The 19,222-nt window shown below is 34.1% G+C and overlaps 1 protein-coding gene across 2 annotated transcripts in view; it reads left to right on the plus strand.

The window, feature by feature from the left end:
* Nucleotides 1-19,222, plus strand: part of LOC128626239 (uncharacterized) — a 293,562-nt gene that overhangs the window by 237,385 nt on the left and 36,955 nt on the right. The window contains exon 4 of one of the 2 annotated variants that reach the window (XR_008390157.1): nt 12,423-12,467. The exons of the other annotated variant lie outside the window; for it this stretch is intronic. The gene's annotated coding sequence lies outside the window, so the exon portion shown is untranslated. The remainder of the gene's footprint in view (nt 1-12,422; nt 12,468-19,222) is intronic. 2 annotated transcript variants of the gene reach the window in all.

Consider the following 19,222-nt stretch of genomic DNA (forward strand, 5'->3'; position numbering starts at 1 on the left):
CCATTCTTCCCTTGCCCCCTCCCATCTGGCAACCTCCTGGTAATTAAGTTCTTTTCTCATGCTTTTAAGAATCTCTACCTTTAACTTTTGGTCTTTTAATAATGTGTCTTGGAGTTGGCCTTTTTGCATCCATCATAATTGGAACTCCCTGTGCTTCCTGGACTTGCATGTCTATTTCCTTTACCAAATTAGGGAAGTTTTCTTTCACTATTTTTTCAGAAAGACTTCCAATGTATTGCTCTTTCTCTTCTCCTTCTGGCATCCCTATGAGGTGAATGTTGGACCTCTTGAAGTTGTCCCAGAGGCTGTATATGCTGTCCTCATTTTTTTTGCAGGGTGGGGGGGATTCTTTTTTCTTCTTCTGTTCTCCATGGCTATTTTTTGGTTCCTTATGTGCCAAATCATTGATTTGATTCTCTGCTTCATCCACCTACTGTTGTTTCCCTATAAATTGTTCTTCATATAAATTAGTATATCCTTTGTTTCTGACTGGGTCTTTTTTTATGCTGCTGAGGTCCTCACCAAGTTCCTCAAGCATTCTTATAAACAGTGTTTTGAACACTGCATCTGATAGCTTGCTTATCTCCACTTAGTTTAGCTCTTTTTCTGAAGTTTTGATCTGTTCTTTCATTTGGGCCATGTTTCTTTGTCTCCTCATTTTGGCAGCCTCCCTTTGTTGATTCTGTGTGTTAGGTAGAGCTGCTTTGACTCCGTATCTTGATAATGTGACTTAATGTAAGGTGTCCTGTAGAGTCCAGTGGCACAGCCTCCCCTCTCACCCAAGCTGGGTACTCCAGGTATGCCCTTTGTGTGGGCTGAGTACACCCTTTTCTTGGAGTTGAAACTTGGTAGCTGTTGGCAGATCAATGAGAGGGATTTACCCAGGCCAGTCAGCTGCAATGACTGGCTGTGACCACTGACCATCAAACTCTGTCCTCTATGGAGAATCACTGTGCAAGAGAAGGATGGTAGTGCTTCTAAATGTCTGTAGCTAGGTGCATTGTCCCTCAGGTTTCCCAGGTGGTGCAGGCCAGGGTCAGCCCCCACCTGTGTTTTGCCTGGGGCCTATACTATAAAGCAAACTGAAATTATTGCTGCTTGGTGCTGGGCTTAGAGATTCCCAGGTAAGCCAACCTGTGACTTCAATCTGGCTACTGCTAGGGCTCACTGAAGCCAGCTATTGCTTGTTTGATAGCATTTAGGAACCAAGACCAGACATTCTATGGAAAAGTAGTTTGGGTGGGCCCAGGACGATGATTCTTATCTGCATATGAACATCAGAATCACTTGGGGGCCTTTTCAGTATGCACATGCCTTAAACCCATGTATCCATTCTTGGATATTCTGCTTTAATAGGTCCAGGGTGGAGCCTTGGCACGTGTATTTTGAAAAGACTTCTGGGTGCTGTATGGAGTCAAAATCACCTATCCAAGGTTTTCTTCTCACAGTCATGTTATAAGGGACTTTCACATTGAAAGTTCACTACTGGGTAGAATGTTAAGAGTCTCCTTTCTTTAAAATGGTGACCTAATACCCTATGAATTTTGGATGGAAACTAACTTAACTTGCCCTGCCTTTCTTCCCATGTTTTTACATATGATTCATACCTTATACAAAAGTCAAACCCCCACATTTTTTGCCCATGCTCAAATCATATTTTAAAGAGAATTTCTAGTAATGTAAAATTTCACCAAATACTAACTTACTTTGAAGATTTTCCTTTATCCAGGTGCAATTGATGTGTAACATTATATGAGTTTCAATTGTACAACATAATGATTCAGTATTTTCATACAGTACAAAACTATCACAATAAGCCTAGTTATCATCCATCACCATAGTTTAAAAAAAGTTTTATTTTCTTACAAGAACTTTAATGACTTACTCTCTTAGCAACTTTCAAGTATATCACACAGTATTATTAACAGTAATCACCATGCTATTGTAACCTCCTCATAACTTTATTATTTAATAACTTAGAGTTGAATTCTTTGACCTTCTTTACCCATTGCTCCCTCCCCCCAACCTCCTTCCTTTGGTATCAACAATGTGTTCTCTGCATTTGTAAACTTGTTTTTTGTTTGTTTGTTTCATTTTGTCTATTGGCGAATGATTGGATAAAGAAGATGCCATATATATGTGTGTGCGTGTGTGTGTGTGTACATATACATATATAGTAGAATACTCAACTATAAAAAAAAGAATGAAATGTTGCCAGTTGCAGCAACTATGGTGGACCTTGAAGGCATTGGCTAAGTGAACTAAGTCACATGGAAAAAGACAAATACCATATAATGCACTGCATGATTTCACTTGTACATGGAATCTAAAAATAAAATTATGATTTTTAAGTGATTTTAAACCATTATATCCTGTATGCTTTTCTAGAGATACTAACTTAGAGAAATATTTACAAGTGATAATGAAATAAAATTAATAGTTAAAATATATAAATAATAAATATATAATAATTATAGTTATCTCTTATAAAGTACCTTTAGTATCTAGTATCTAACCCACTAAACTATAAGCACCTTGAAGCTCTTACATATTTTAATCAAAATGTGATTCATTTTTTGTATATTTAAAATAGTAGAGAAATGGCCTATTTTTAAATTAATAATTTTGTGCTTTATATATACAAGGAAGAAATTATAACCTTGATTTTATTTATTCAATAAACATAAGAAAAACTTTATCAATAATGTTTAAATATAATTTTAGCTTTTATTATTCTACTGAAACTACTCCATTACCTTTTGATCACCTAATCAGTTTTTCATTGCCAAGTGCAAGGGACACACACAGTCACTACTTTATTGAGTTCTCTGATGCATTTGACTTAGTCACCCACGCTGTTTGAAATTCTGTCAAATTCTGTTGTTGTCCCTATACTTCTAAACTTTCATTATTCCTCTTTGTTTCCTCCAGGGGCTCCTTGCTCCTGTGAACAATATTATTTATCAGTTTTGCATTTCTTCTCTCTATATTCTCTTTCTCAGTGAACATGTTTTCTCCCATGATTTCCACTCTCACTGGTATGCTGATGGTTCTCCCAATTTTACCTCCAACAAAATGACTTTTTACCTGAACTACATATATATGTTCACTGTTTCATAGATGGCTCTACCAGTATCTTAAATTTCAAAGTCATATCTCAGCAATGTACTCTTTCAGTTTGTTATTACTTTTATACCTTCTATCCTAGGTGGTGGTATCAGAATGAACCAGTTTTCCTAGCTGAAATTTGAGAGCCGTCTGTGACCCCTCCTACAATGTCATCACCCATATCTAAACTCCTTCCCATGTGATCTTCTAAATATTTCTTGAAACTGTCCTTCCTCTTTCTCTGTATTCCCATTTCCCTGGTTTGGGACTTTCATCAAAACCCTCTTAATTTTATTTATCCATTCTAAATCTTGCCTGATTAGTCTGCAGTTAAAGAAAAACCTTAAAATATCACCCTACAAATACACTTGAAAGACATCAGCTATGTATAACAGGAATTGCAATTATAACATCAATGCCATAACTCCTCGTTCTTGCATCTGTGGAAAATTTAGTAATCAAGTAAAAGAGTCTATTTTAATAAGTCCTACTATTCCCTAGAATCCTTCTCAACAACAGAAACCAAACCACCCAGTTACATCATAAAAGGTTTGGTAAATAAGAGTAAATTCATTTGTTGTATTAATTAGGATAAACCGCTTAGTGCAACAGATCATCTATGATCTGATTTGGGTCAAAATCTCCAGCTTCATTTCTAGCCATTCCCCTGCCCTGGACTCATATTCTCTGTAACATTTCAGTGATAGCAATTTTCTTTTTGATGCCATGCCATTCCCTACCCTAGGTTTTCGACTATGCTGTTTCCTTTGTCTGGAGTCTTTCTCTTCACATACCCAAATTTTTGCCAGTTCTCATTCCGGTTAATTCTTATCCATTCTTTTAGAGTCAACCAAGTTCTCACCCACATCCTGATTCCAGTCAGAGTTAATGACTCAAATCCATGTTCCAGTAACCTCCTGTGCATTTTCCATCAATATTTACCACTGCTCTTATTATAGTCAGCTGTTATTTTTAGTTATGTGTTGGTCTTACCTACTAGATAATAGGCACCTTGAAACAGAAACAGTTTTATTACTGTTTTCTATTTGAGGACAACTTAAATAGCAGCTGTCACATAACCAACCTAGTTGTTAAATTAATTAAATTTAAAATTATTTTTTCATGCCGCAAAAATAGTTATATGTAAAAGAGGTTCTCAACCTTTCTTTAAAGTGGAAGTCACAAACTCTTAACATGCATTCTCCAGCCCAAAGCAGTTCACCCCCGTCCACGAACTTAATTTACAGGGTCAGATTGCTATAAGAATTTGAATTTTAGGCCTCTGTGTAAAGCATAAAACACTAAGTACATTCTCTGGAAAAATACATATTTTTTCAATAATGAATCAGAAAATAATTTTTTGGAAATTTTCTCTAAATATCTAAATTATGTTTCTTTTGTTGATTATTACTGTACATCATACATTAAAGTTGTCCTTGCTCATGTTTAAAAGAATACACATTGCCTTGATTATTTTTGCAATATAAGTACTATTTATTTACCCCAGAGATGTGCTTTGCTTTTATGTGGTTATGGAATATCTAATAAAAGTGTTTCAATATATTTTTATAACCTAATTTATACTGCTTTTCTGGTCTTCTTAGTCATAGCTGGATACATAACTTTGCACATGGGAAAGCCAGTATAAGAGCTCTATATGGCTTAGAAAACCTTGCTATTAAAATCCATTCTTACATACCAATATATTTTTATTGTTCTCAGTTTAAAAAATGTTTAAGTTTTCTCAAAAATTTCCTTGTCTAGTTTTTGTAAAACAAAACAGAAATGATTGCATGTTTATGCAGATATTTTTATATTGTCTAAGTTTCAGTTTTTGATCAAGGTATGTGTGTGTGTTCTTTGGAAAAAATGTGAGGAGAAAAAGCCAGAGGAAAGAAGGAATCAGTTTCAAAATACAAATGCTGTGTAATTTGATCCAATAATACATGAGCTTTTGAGCAGGAACGTAGGTGAACTGGATTTCATATTTTACATGGAATGTTTTTGAGGATCATGAAATGACAATTTAAAATATTTCTCCTTGACTCACTGAAACATCACCAAATAGCTCAAAGTAGTTTTCAGTTTGGTGCCTGAATATAATTTGGTGACTGCTAGAATTGGAATGTGTTGAAATAAAGTTGTTTTTCTTAAACTATGAAATGGTATGTGCACTAGCCATCATGGGGATGAATGGACCACTCTCCAGGGTATAATATAAAATTGTGGGGAGAAAATATCTGCGTGAAAAATAGGAATAGTCCTGTTACCTTTGTTTCATTTTAGCCAGGCAAACAAACATCAGTTAAAGGGAAACCTGACCAAGGAAATGACAGATTCCTGGCTTTAGTAAGTCTGCATTGTCAGGAGTAAGAGTTAGATAGGAATTATTTCCTCTGAACTGTGTTGCAGCTCAACTCACTTCTTCCTTAGTATTTCCTGAGCACTTACGACATGTCACGAATGATAAGCAAACAGATTTGAGCCCACCCTCATGGCGCTTACAGTCCAGTGGCCAAGAGAGACAAATTATTTGATATCCATTCACATAAGTAAATATTGGCTGTCACAATTGCCAAGAAGAAGGAGTGGAGAGAGAGAAGCAGGGTGGTGAAGGGAGACCTGTCTGAGAAAGTACACATCAGTTGAAATTTGGGGAATGGAGATAAGTTCATAGGCAAAAAAAAAAAAGGGAAGAGAGCTATGCAGTGTCTCTGTTATGGAGATCCATTCTTAGGAAAGGTAAAGACCACACCCAGAAACACACATGCAGACTTCCGACTGTTCTCGTATCTGGGGTGGGGCCAAGGAAAAGTCAATTGTGTTGGGAGGAACTTTGGCTACAATAAGTTATTTATTTATCATGTACCTTACATTCTAGAGGAGAACAGCTGATAAATACATTAGTAAATGAATATGCAATGTTAGGAAGTAATGAATATTATGAAAAACAATAAAGCAAAACAAGAAGATGGAAACATTAAGGAGGGGTGCTATTTTGAATTGAGTTTAAGTGAAATCATTTCTGAGCAGGCATCTGAAGGTCATAAGATGTGAACTATATCCTGTTTTTGTTGTTTTCTTCTTTTGTCCATTTTAAAGAGCTGAAGAATGAAGTATTTAATCTGGGTTGTATACTTAGAGGCTGCTTTATAATTTGTGATACTTCTGCACATTTGTATTTTTAAGTATTTCAAAAGTAGGTTTACAACGTCTACCCTTCCAGTCAGTGAAGGGAGGCTGGTGACTGCAAGGCCCTAGAACAATCCTGATTAGCACCTGTAGTCAGGCAGGAGTCTCACTGAGACAAGTCTGGAGAAATGAGCAGGTGCTAACCCTGCATGTGGTTGTAGATTCTGTTAGTAATCACAGTCTTTACTCTGAGAGTGGTGGGTCAGTTTGGAAGGATTTTAAGCATAAATAGGAGTGATAGGAATGGTTCTACATTTTAAAGATTTTAAAAACTTTATTTAATCAAGACATTTTATGTTAGAATCTACATTTTGTCAGACCCTGTGTCTAGGTGTGAGGAAACATAATAATGGTGATAAAGCGAGATAGGTCTTTACACTTGGAAGAATTTAAAGACTAAAAATGGGTGAGATTTTTGCTATCATCTTTAGGTCCACTCAATGGCTAGGCATTTGGAAATCTCCCTGTGGGTTGTTCTTCTGTACCTTCAGTAACACACATGCTATCACCTTGGACAAATTTTAGGCAATCACCTTGACTTTAATGGCTTTAAAAATTTGGGTAATGTGCAAGTTCAATTATTGGGGAGAAATTTAGGTTTTTGTGTAATTGACTAGCTTTTATATGTTATTTCCCAGTTTCTTGTTGTATTCATGCAATACTTATGTGATCCTTTTTACATTTGAGGCCTCTAATATTTCAAGGTCAAGAAACTCTTAAGCAAAGGACAAAAGAACTATGTGAGGGGCATGTGTATTGCTAAAACAAAACAGATCAAAATAATTTTGGGGGTTGTGATTTGAGAATAAGAACTTTACAGAATTTGTCAAAAAGGGAGTTTACAATTCAACCATCAGTGATAAGTGAACTTTTAATATTTTAGGGGTAATGTCTTCTGTCCAAGAAATGCATTTTAAGGGATTTTCTACTGTTAAAAACCTGGAAGAAACGATGAAGGTTAATTCTTGATAATAATATATGAGTATATGAAAAGATGCCAGACAATTCAAAACACTGATTTAGGTCTTTCTTTGAGTACTTTCTTCTGATTTTGATATTTCCAATGGATATGGAAATATCAATTTCCAATTGATTCTTCTTCTGGTGTTTTATCATTTTCTGTAAAACTTAACTGATGTATCTCTCAAGGAAAGCGAGGTTCATTCTTTGCCATAGAGTGTTCCTGTGAGTCGAATTCAGTTATTGACCCATCCTCATTAGCTGTTTAGAAAATGGCCTATCAAGTTACTTCAATGTCTCAAGTGCTTTATTGAGGCATAAGTGTCATAACAACTTAGATTTGATTTAGGTTGCTCAAATTGACATCATACAGAATAAGCCAATTTATATTTGTCATAAAACCAATGCAGTTATCTTTCTGGAACATGGTAGACTGCTAAATCTAAAAATCTTTAAAGCATCTAAAATTCAGTTATCATGCTATGAAAATAATCATTGTTTCCAGACGATAGAAGATTCTGAGGAAGAAACAACACATAGCTAATATTGACATCTTCTAAGATAATCATGGGTATTATAAAAATTAACTGTGTCATATATATTATATGCAAATGCCAAAAGCATGGTGGAATTGTATCAAGTGGATGCCTAGGACACAGATACTATTGAACCATAGTCGACTTCTTCAGCTTGGCCAGAAGAGTGGCCCCGGCTTCATCATCAGCAGACTCAACCTCTCCATAATTTTCTATTTTTCGGTCTAAACCTACTCCTGAATCTGTGCAGCCATTTCTTACTTGCAGATGGCTTGTTGCCACCTGTTTCAGGAGATCCTTGCTGTGGTCTTCACAGGGACTCAATGCTTTCTGGCACAACATGTTGAGGACAATCGGAATACGTTTTCTGTTTATGTCTGCCACCCACAAATTCAGTGCATTTTCCATCTTAACCAAAAACTTTCTTCACACCATGGCCCTAACTTTTGCAGTTTGAGTTACAACTGTGAAACTAGAACAAAGTTCTTATTCCTTCTTTATAATTTCATGGATAGAAGATTTATTCTTACTGTAGATCTTAGCAACCTCAGCATATGATTTTTTATTAAGTCAAGAACTTTTACCTCCTGACTTAAAGAAAGTACTTTTTGTCTTCTCTTTGGCATGTCCTAATTTCCAGCATCATGACACTGCACTTTGAGACCATTATTAAGTAGAATAAGGATTACCTGAATGCCACCATGGGCTATCTGATAACCAGGACAGCTACTAACTGACTAATGGGTGGGCAAGGTATATAGTGTGGACAGGTTGGACAAAGGGATGACTTACATTGTCAGTGGGATGCAGAGGGAGAGTGTGAGATTTCACCATGCAACTCAGAGCAGCATGCAATTAAAGACTTATGGATTGTTTATTTCTGTAATTTTACATTTAATATTTTTGAACCAGAGCAAACTGCAGAAAGTGAAACCATGAATAAAAAGGGGACAACTGTATTCTCAAACCATAATATCTTGAGGGCCAGGAAGCTGAAGCTTTTTGGAAAGGTCAGGATGGCCTTTATATTGATTTAAACCATCCTATGATAGTTAAGAAGTGAATATGCTTATAATACTATAAAAGCTTTGGGTCTTAAACACATTTATGAGATAAATCTGTGTGTCATTAACTAAACCACAACTTCCTGTTATGGTTATTAAAGAAACCAAGACTAAGAGACAACCAATAACCCTCACTCTACCCCACATTATGATTCAAAGTATAGAATTAGGGTCTTCAAATTGTAGGATATAGAAAAGAAAATTCACAGTGTCCAATACTATGCAGAAACAATAGTTATTTCTTATGAACAAAAACCTTGGCATTGCTAAGAATGTCAGAAAATTTAGTATTTTAAAGTAAGCTTTATATTTTAATCTTGTGTTTATTCCTGTGTATTCACCAAGTAGAAGAATATAGGTTTTCAAGTTAACTTATACTACTACTAGTAGATATTATTTGGTTTGAATCCTAAAAAGAAACTGGAAGTAAACCTCAAAGCTAAAAATGCCAAGCTTTTAATGGTCATTATTTCTAAAAAGGTAATACTGATTTTAATAGATAATAAAATTAAGCTTTACTCATAAATATTATGATGCATATCTAATTATTTATATATCTGTAAAATAAGAGGACTTATCTGGACAATCAAAACTTTTAACCCAGTTAGCCTACATATAATATTATACTTTAAAATTCTATTTTAATGAATTTGTGAAGTATAATTTTCTATTTGTACATTACAAAATGCATGTTTATTTATGTGCTAGAGGTATATAGTGTAGACATCATAGTTACTTGGTCTTATGTGGAAATGCTAAGGTCTAATTTTGGTCCTATTCGAATGTGTTGAGCAATTTGCTTTCTGTGCAGAATATACTTGTGACCTCTTATTTTGATAAAAAATAAAGCTTTTAGGAATGAAAGCTGAAATACATTTGTACAACATTTTAAATTCTCTTGATTGCTGAATTTCCTTTTTGTAAAAGAAGAAATCTTTTTAAGTGTTTTTAGTAGCATCTTAATAAACAACAATAGTTTATTCAGTAGAAGAGGAGAGCAAAGAACAAGAAGAATTTATGATTTATATTTAATTGATTTTAGAAAGAGGGGAAGGGAGGGAGAGAGGGGGAGGGGACCATTGATGTGAGAGAGATACATCGGATCAGTTGCCTCTCCTACACACCCTGGCTGGGATTGAACCACAACCCAGGCATGTGCCCTGATTAGGATTAGAACCTGTAGTTTACACCTTTCAGTTTACAGGCTGACCGTCCAACCAACTGAGGCACACCTGCCAGGGTCTAATTCACTTTATATTAAAAATAGTAACTTGACATTTACTACTTTGTTCTTCTCCAAATGTCTACAAAGTCTTGTGTTCCATATAATGGAAATCTTCCCTAAAATTGGCAGTCATTTGTACCATATATCATTTTGAAATCTGTAGAGTATTTACTATAACTCTGCTTTTGGGGATATTCAAATTGCCAAAACTCTAGTCTCTAGTCAAGGATATTTGAGAACAACCTACACAATGGATTAGAAGTATATATTTAAATATTTAACCATATTTGCTAGTGTATCACTTCATTGTGTTCACCAGAATGGTGTGTATATATGTGTATATTTATATATCTTAAGGGTGCTGAACTATAATCATATCACTTTTTACAGAAAAAATGTAGATATACTGTATACTTTACAGGTTACTGAAATTTTAACAAAAATATTTCCCAGTAATTCTTTCTATGACATCATTTCTCCTAAATATTATTGGGTTAAGTAAGGTGCTTAAACCTTGGCACACAAAAGAAATTGCCTCAGCATTCTTTCTTCATGATTTAAGCACAGTTGAAAAATTGGAGTGATAAAACCCAACAAATGCATTTTATTACTAAATAATTCTTTATCTTCTTCAAGACACTGGGTACTTTAGCTAGATACATCCAAACTCTCAAGTTATTTCAGTTCCACGTTTTGGAAACATTTTCTACTTAATGTCTTTTTAAATATCTGATATGATAGGTAAATTTATAAAACCTATCCTTTAATATTTTGCAGAGGAAACATGAATTAGATTTTTACTTTGTCCAGTGAGGGCAGAGGCATCTCACTGATACCGTGTGCTTCCAGGGTGGCACACACCAGCTGTTTCTGAGATTACAGCACAAGGAGACATTCCACAGCTATTGTGTTGCTGCTTGCTCAGTTCCCAGTCTCTTAAAATTCTAGCCTCGAGAGTACAGAGGTGGGTTCTGTGCTTATATAATGTTGATTCTGTTATTGCACCTTCTGAAAACAAGAGGTTACTGTTAACTGCAAAACAAAGTGGGCCAGGGATTATTGTCTGTCTTTTGAAAGCATTTACAAAAAATGGCTTCATACACCATTGTTTTAACACACAAAAATTACATTTTATTAATTAAAAATTACAAAAGATTGTGTTTTTTTTAAATGAAGTCTAACCAGAAAGAAAAAGAGAATGACTTGATTATTGCTTATAATAGGGCAGATCCATTTAGAAAAGGGCAGCATTTGTTAAAGAACAATGGTAGATTTTCTCTGAAGGCTGCCCAGAAAGCAGATTTGATGTGAAGTACTACAGGATGGCTTCTCTCAGATCCAGCTATTGTGTAATTGACTGGTTTTGTCAGCTTTGTAGCTCAGGTGCCTCTTTCCTTGATTTCTTTCCTGCTTTCTCTCATTGATTTGTAAGCACTTTCCGATTAGAATCCTGTCACCTGATGTTTGGTGACACCTTCCTCCACCAAGGAAAGGAGTTTCGAATGAGGTAGTTGCAATAAATGCCCAGACATAGGTTATTTACTTATTCAGGTAGGAGTATGAAACTTCATTAAGAAGAAGAAACTTATCAAGAGAAGAATATGCAATTCCACTCCCTTTCTTTCTTTTCAATTCTTGGAAGTTACAAAGTAACTAAATGCTGTGGCATGAGTTTGAGGCTAGGAGATGGAAATTCTACCCTTATTTCTACCAGTGAGCTATGCGACCTTGCTTGGCTTTGAAAAGTGAGGATGTTGGACCAGTTGATTTTTAATTTACCCTCTAGTTCTAAGACTAATTCTATTCTAATGAAAAGCATTAGAATTTTCTTGCCATAATTGTCTATGCCAGGTAATATTTCTCTTAAATCTGTATAACTTAGAACAAGATTTCCTTGAAATCCTGCGATCATATCCACAACATGAACTGAATTCTTAATACTTATATTTTCAATGCTATAAAAAGATGTAATTAAATCTAGAAGTTTTGCTTTGTAACTTTTGTTATTTATTATTGTTTTCCTTCATTTTTGCAATATGATGATATTTTTCTTTTTATTTTCCACCATTAATGGCTATCATTAGTAAAATTACCAAATTGGCTAATAGTTATGACCAAGTTTTAACTATTATATCCACACTGTAGAGACAGAAAAAAAAAGCTCAACCCATATATGATGCTCATTTATGTTGCCAGAGTTGTTGTGCAGATGAGTGGGTGAAATTGCCAGGGCCTTGCCACCAGACAGACCTCTCACAAGCAGTGTTGACAATAACATGAAGACAATTCTGCTATTTTATTACGCTCCATGTCATCTATTTTCCATTTCTCTTGTAGGGTATCCTTGAAGATTAATCAGGAAACGTTCATGTGCCTATAATGGTAGGAAAACAACCTTTTATTTTTCATTATAAAATATGTTGTACTTGTTTTATCCAAGTTTCCATAATCTACTGCTCTTGTTAAATGTAAATAGATCAATATTGCTTATTCAGAACAACTGGAAAGTGTGCTAGAACTACTTACTTGCTAAGCCTGAAATCATCCAACACATAGTGTTTAATTTCCAGTTTGAACTTTACCCCAATATTATATATTATATTATATATTATTATAACATATAATATAATATAATATAATTATTATATTATATATTATTGTGCTTTGTATTTTCTTATAGGCAGAATTTATTCTTGCTCTTACCTTTTTATATTACCATCTTCATAATTGTATGGTCATTTAATATTAGCCTATAAAATCCCCATATATAAGAAAGGCAATTTTATAATTATATATTTATGTATATTAATATATGTAATATGTTTTTAGAAACTGAGATTCTCTTATCTACCATAATTTCTTTTTTTTTTGCTATTTGAAACCTAAAATATCTTAAGAAACAGCCAAAGTAACCATAACTATAGTGATCTGTAAGATAGTTATCTTACTTAGTGATTTAATAATATAAATGCTAATTTGGAAGAATTTACTTAATAAAAGCACCAGATAATGTGGCTCTTTTCTTGGCTATAACTTATGTACAGACAAATTTAGAATTTCTAGCCTAGTAAATACTTTCTCCAATAATAGCTTAATTGTAGCTATTTCAAACCGAATTGTTTAATTGTGGTGAATCATATGCAAATTGTTCAGATGTAGGTCAGCTTCCCACTCCCACATTCTAGCACCTCTTTTCTAATTCAGGACAAATTGCTCAATGCCTAAAAAAAGCAGAATAGTAGATTAAAGACATAGGACAAAAACCAAAACAACAATGACATAAAAACCAACAGTGGACCGGAATCAGAATGTTCTCATAAAAATGTGAAGGCAGGTCGCATGTATTTAGGCCTTAACTAAATGGTCTCTTATGCTTGCTGTGTGTTTGTTCACAAACGTTTCTTCACTGCTGGTGAGCTTTGTGGTTGGCAAAGTTTCCTCATATGTAAAACCCACGTAATAATATCATTCTGTTCACTTACCAAAATGAAGATCCAATAAAACAAGGACTATAAAATGGCTGGGTGATTCCTCTAATCCTTTGGAAAGAGCATATTATTTTTGGTTGAGTTACAGAAGAGTAGGTCTCACTAATGAGAAAGACTACCTTGTGTGTCGCCTGGGTGAGGCCAGCTGAGGTATGTTGCAGTTGTAGAAGCTAAAGAAATCCTTTGTTTTTCTAACTGATGCATGAGAGTTTTAATCTATACTTGCCTATTGTGATGGAGCATTGCGTCATCACTTTCTGTTGAATAGCTTAGGTCTTAACAATTCTCTTTACATTTTATGTGTTGTCTACTACTATACTTCCACAGAAAAAAATGTGTTTCCAGTTTTGTCAGCATTGAAAAATGATAAAGCAAAGACATGAGTTTCTTGCATTTGTTTTCTTTCATCTTTAGGTGATTATTGCTGTTGTTTTTGATGTATTGATAGAAAAATGTGAGCATTGCTGGTTATTGATTTAAAACTATTTTGCCTTTAATTTTAATAAAACTAGAATTCTATCTTAATATAAATATACATTTTAAATTATAATTCCTCTGTAGAATTTGATTGTTCAATAATTTGAATTTATGTTTTTATATCATTTCATTTTTAACATTTCTAGTTTTTTAATTAAAATATTTAATAAAATAATTCTTAAAGAAATATTCAAGAATTATTGAATTAAGTTACTGAATTAAAAAGTGGCAATGACTTCCTAATTCTTGGAATGGGAAAACAGATGATGTATACTTTGTATTTCTTCCAATATTAATATTATTGCTTGAATTATTTAAAATAAAAATAGAAAATTATACTAAATAAAAAATAATATTTTTTCTCAAAGTTAACAAGTGTTAAAATTATGGTATTTTTTCTTCCAAATTTTTTCTTAATATACACAGACATTGATATCAATATGCAAACATAATGCTTTCATACCATACATATGATTCTGTTTTTAATATTTTAATAAGGAACATCCTTCTGAGTCAATGTATATTCTCTATTTCATAATGCCTGTATGTTAAGCAACTTTTTTTGATGTCCCAGGATTTATTCAATAGGTCCTCTAAACTTTTTTTTTTAAATAGAACTTTAAAATAGAATGAAAGATGGCCTTCCGTAATTACACTTTTGGCAAGCATACAAAAGAATAATTCCCATTTGCACATTGAATCAGGACATTAAGGAGTGAAGAAAAAGTGTTACAGTAAAGAGGCATAAAAATATAATTAGGTAAGTGCCCATAAATTGTTAGAGGAAACAAAGGCTAATCCTGTGGATGTTCATGCAACGTGTTGAAGCTATATGAAACTACAATTCTACTCATTTTCTCAAGGTTCACCCCCAGTGACACCTCCTTCCTTAAACATTCAAAGAGACTCTTCCCTTCTTTCTCATTCTTACCAGTTTTCTCACAGCTACAAACACTCAGGGGAGAGATAGATCTCATCACATCATGTCCTATACAAAAATTCATCTTGTGTGTACTTTTTACCCCAAATAGGCTGTTAACCCCTAGAGGGTGATGACTGTGTGTTATTTTTCTTGAAATCTAGCAGATGCTGAATAAATCATCATTCAGTAAATTGAAGTGTGAGAAAGGGGAGAAATCAGGTGGAAATATTTTATCTTACCCAAATTTTGTAAGATGCCACTGTCTGCTTCTCTAGTTTAATCTCTAGATAAATAATAATTAATTCTTCTGATAATGAGATACAAATAATATGAATAGTTTTTGATATACAATGAAAGTCATTTTAAAAAGAATTTGTATTTTTGTGGTTCCTAATATGTAATAAAATTTATTTTAAATTGAATTTTAAATATTCCTAATTATATTTATGTTCAAAGCATACCTACAAATTATTTCAGAAAAATATATAAAATTTATGGAGACATATTTCTATGGTGCTATATAATTCATATGGATCTAAAAACACTTAGCCAGCTTGAAAGAATTATACACATTTAAGACATTATTATTATTGTTAAGACAGGCATAAAGTTGGCATTGTGGATTAAAACTACCTGTGATTATTTAGAAAATAAAAATAATATATAAAAGAAGGAACACTTTCCATGAAGTCTGTTAGAAGAAAGAAAGTATTGTCATCAGTACTTGGTGTAATACAAGTTGTTACTCTTGCCGCTGAAATCGATCTTTGACATTGTCACAAGCATCAAAAGCAGAGTTACTATAGTTTGAATTGTGCTTGAAGGGATCTCTCATTCCACATGAGTTTGAATTCAACAGTAATGTAAGTTTAAAATATCTGAACAAATTTACCAATTTCACTTCTCTTCACAGACAAATTAGGTGTTAGTGGATGCAAAAGTTTCTTTTGAAACTGCATGTAATACTTAGTGTGTAATGGGTTTCCTCCTCATCTAATTTGCAGAAGTCACTTCCTCCAACTCTGATTTTACATACTTTTTCCTGGGTGAGCTGGTGAGGAGGGAAGGATCTTTGTCGGTCTAAGACAAATGCTTGAACTTGAAGATGACCTTTACTTGACCAGAACACGAAACTTAGCATTTGAAATGCATACTTTGTTCTCCCAAAGTCAGTGCCTTTGCTCTCAAAGAAGTCAATGTTGTCCCAATATTTGGCCACGGTTGTAAATATAACAACAAAAGTGGGTGTGAGAGACCAAAATTATACAAGAGGGAGCAGTGTGAACTGAGGGACATATGATTGTATACACTCAATGTGCAAGGGTTACTCCTACTCATTCCAGTCAAATTTGCTAGCCAGTTTTATGTTGCAATGCCCATAATTTCTAAAAAGTATAAGGACTTAACTATTGGGATTTCTATGTGAACTTTTGTGGGTTTTAGTGATGGCTCAAATTTTAAAAATTGGAAAAAAAGAAGAAAGCCATGTAATTCACTCAGGACAGACTTTAGGTAAGCAATTTTCTACTCTTTCATAAATACTATGTAAATATTTTCTCAGTTTATGAATCATAGAGATTTATAACAAATAGGGAAATTAAAGAACACTCTAACCTTTGTTCTCCCTTATGCATTAAAAAATTCATATAAAACTTCAGAGAGGGCCTTAGTTATAACAACAAACATAAGAGACCAATCAAATAAAAATTTTCAACTATCTTTGCAGTCCACTTTTGTGGAAAGAAAGACTAAACCAAGTAGATTAAGAAAGTGTTGTGAAAGACAAATACCATAAGATCTCACCTTTAACAGGAAACTAAACAACAAAACAAACAAGCAAGCAAAATAAAAACAAAAACACTGAAATAGAGAACAAGGGGACAGTGACCAGAGGGGAGAGGGGAGAGAATTTCAGGGGAAAAAGGGGAAGGATTTACAGGAACAAGTATAAAGGACACATGGATAACGACTAAGGGGGGTGGAAATGGGAGGGAGGAGGGGAGCACTGGGGGGGGTGGGCTGGGATGGGAGTAAAAGACAGAAAACTGTACTTGAACAATAATTTTTAAAAAAGAAAGTGTTGTAAAATATGATATGGAAATAAATGATGGCTAAGAAACATAACTTTTAGGTACATTTTAATCTGATCCACAATAGACCTTACGCTACTAACTCATTACTATATTTTCTTTTCTTAAAGCTTTCTGCAAATATTTTCTTTTATTAATCTTAAAAGAAAAATGGTGAATGAAGATCAAAGGGAAGTCAAACACATGAGAAAAATAAATTCAAACATGGAAATACTGTCACATAATCATTAATGAATAAACATGAATCCAATGGCTCTCAGTTTATTTTACATTCTGACCTGTGTAAGACACTTCCTTTTAAGTTCTCTCCTGCTTTCCTTGTGGACTCGCCCTTCCCTCTTCTAGTTCAGTTCTTTGTTACATCACCGCACATTTCACTTCACTTAATAGTATTTAATTATAGTTGCTCACATATTCCTCTTCCCCAAAATTGTGAATCTCAAGATCAGAAACAATATCTTTAAAACTGTTTTTTGAAAAATCATAAACTTATAGACAATTGGCAAGTACAGCACAGGGCATCATTTGAAAGTAAGCTGCCACCCTAGTGACTCATTACCCTCAACTACTTTGTTAACGAGTCCCCTTAGAAACACAGGCATTTTCCACCCAACCAAAAAGTAAAGCCATCAATATTATGAGCTAAGGACTGAATTTTGTCCCACCCACCAAACTCATGTGCAGAACTCCTAATCTTCACTGTAATGATATTTGAACAAGAGGCCTTTGTGAGCTAAGTAGGTTTAGATGATGTCATGAGGGAGGGGCCTCATCATGGGATTGGTATCCTTAAAGGAAGAGGCCTCAGAGAGCTTGCAGGTAACTAAATATAACTCTACTGGAAGAACTAAGCAGAGTCATGGAAGTGTGAAAGGTCATGGTGAGTGGAGGGAAAGGTAAGATCTGCAGTCCTCCAAAGTCTAGTAAAAGTAGTGTGACAGAGAAAGATGAGTTGAGACTGGTGACAAAAAAGAAGCCAGTAATGGAGACATTTTTCTGCAATAGTAAACCTTGGGCTTTCTCTCTGTGTAACGGGCACAAGACATGGTGAGATTTGTACTATAGTTTGATTGTTGATTGGAGAGATAGGATGCAGTGAGACTAATTTGGAGGCCATTTTACTAGTATAGGCAAAAAATATGGCAAAAATCGAACATACAGAAATAAAGGAAGGGATGGAGAATAGGAGAAGGACCCTGGTACTTAGATTTAAGAGTCACTTGGGAAATAGATTCAGTGGAACTTCTCACCTATTTAGGGGATAGTGGAGGGGAAGAGGTAAATCACAGTGTGAAGGGAAGGATGAGAGCTTAGACAATTCCTGTATTTATGACTTGGATTCCTGGATGTGTAATGATATTCTAAATTAGGCTAAGACATATGAAAGGACAAGAAAGTATTTGTAAAGCAGGGAGAGATATATAAAAGAATCCAGTTTTAGAGAACAAATTTCAGGTGCCTGTTGAAGAAGAGAGAATGTCAAAACTGGAGAAGTGTATGCATATTTCTATGTGCACATCTGTACATTTAATATACAGATATATATTATAATAGGGTATATAAATCTGTGCCAATTTTGTCTGTATAACCATGTAATGCTCTACTTTCCCATTAACTTATTGCTGTCAAATTAACTTATTGCTCAAATATATCATTTGAAACTCTAGTAACTCATTCCGTATTTTAAAATATTCCACAGACAGGGAAGAATGCTGTCTCTTAAAACTGGTTCCAGACTTGTGAAAATATCATGTGTCTTTATTGCCAAAGCAAAGAGGAAAATCTTGCCAGTTACATGCCTGAACCTGTTTTGGTTTCAATTACCTGGGTTATTGAGGCAGAAACAACCTTTGTGACTAATTTATCCTTATAGTTGCCATAGCTCTCAGCTTTGCCTTCCTTGTGGACATATTTCCATGTTCTGCTATTAATTAGGAAGGAAAAGTCACTTCCTCTTATGATGGTTCCAGGAAAAATATTAAAAATATACTTTTCAATTCAAAGAACTATCATTTTCTAAGCCTCTCTATTTAGAGAATGATATAGTGAAAAAGGGAAAATGTTAACCAGTACTTACCTCATTGTCATCCTGTGATTGTTCCGTTATCTTTTACTCCTTTTTACAACAAACCTCAGGGACTCAGTCCCATCAGTAGTGAC

Source organism: Artibeus jamaicensis, unplaced genomic scaffold (genome assembly GCF_021234435.1).
Source record: "Artibeus jamaicensis isolate MK-2021 breed Jamaican fruit bat unplaced genomic scaffold, CSHL_Jam_final scaffold_474, whole genome shotgun sequence".
In the NCBI taxonomy this organism is placed as follows: Eukaryota; Metazoa; Chordata; class Mammalia; order Chiroptera; family Phyllostomidae; genus Artibeus; species Artibeus jamaicensis.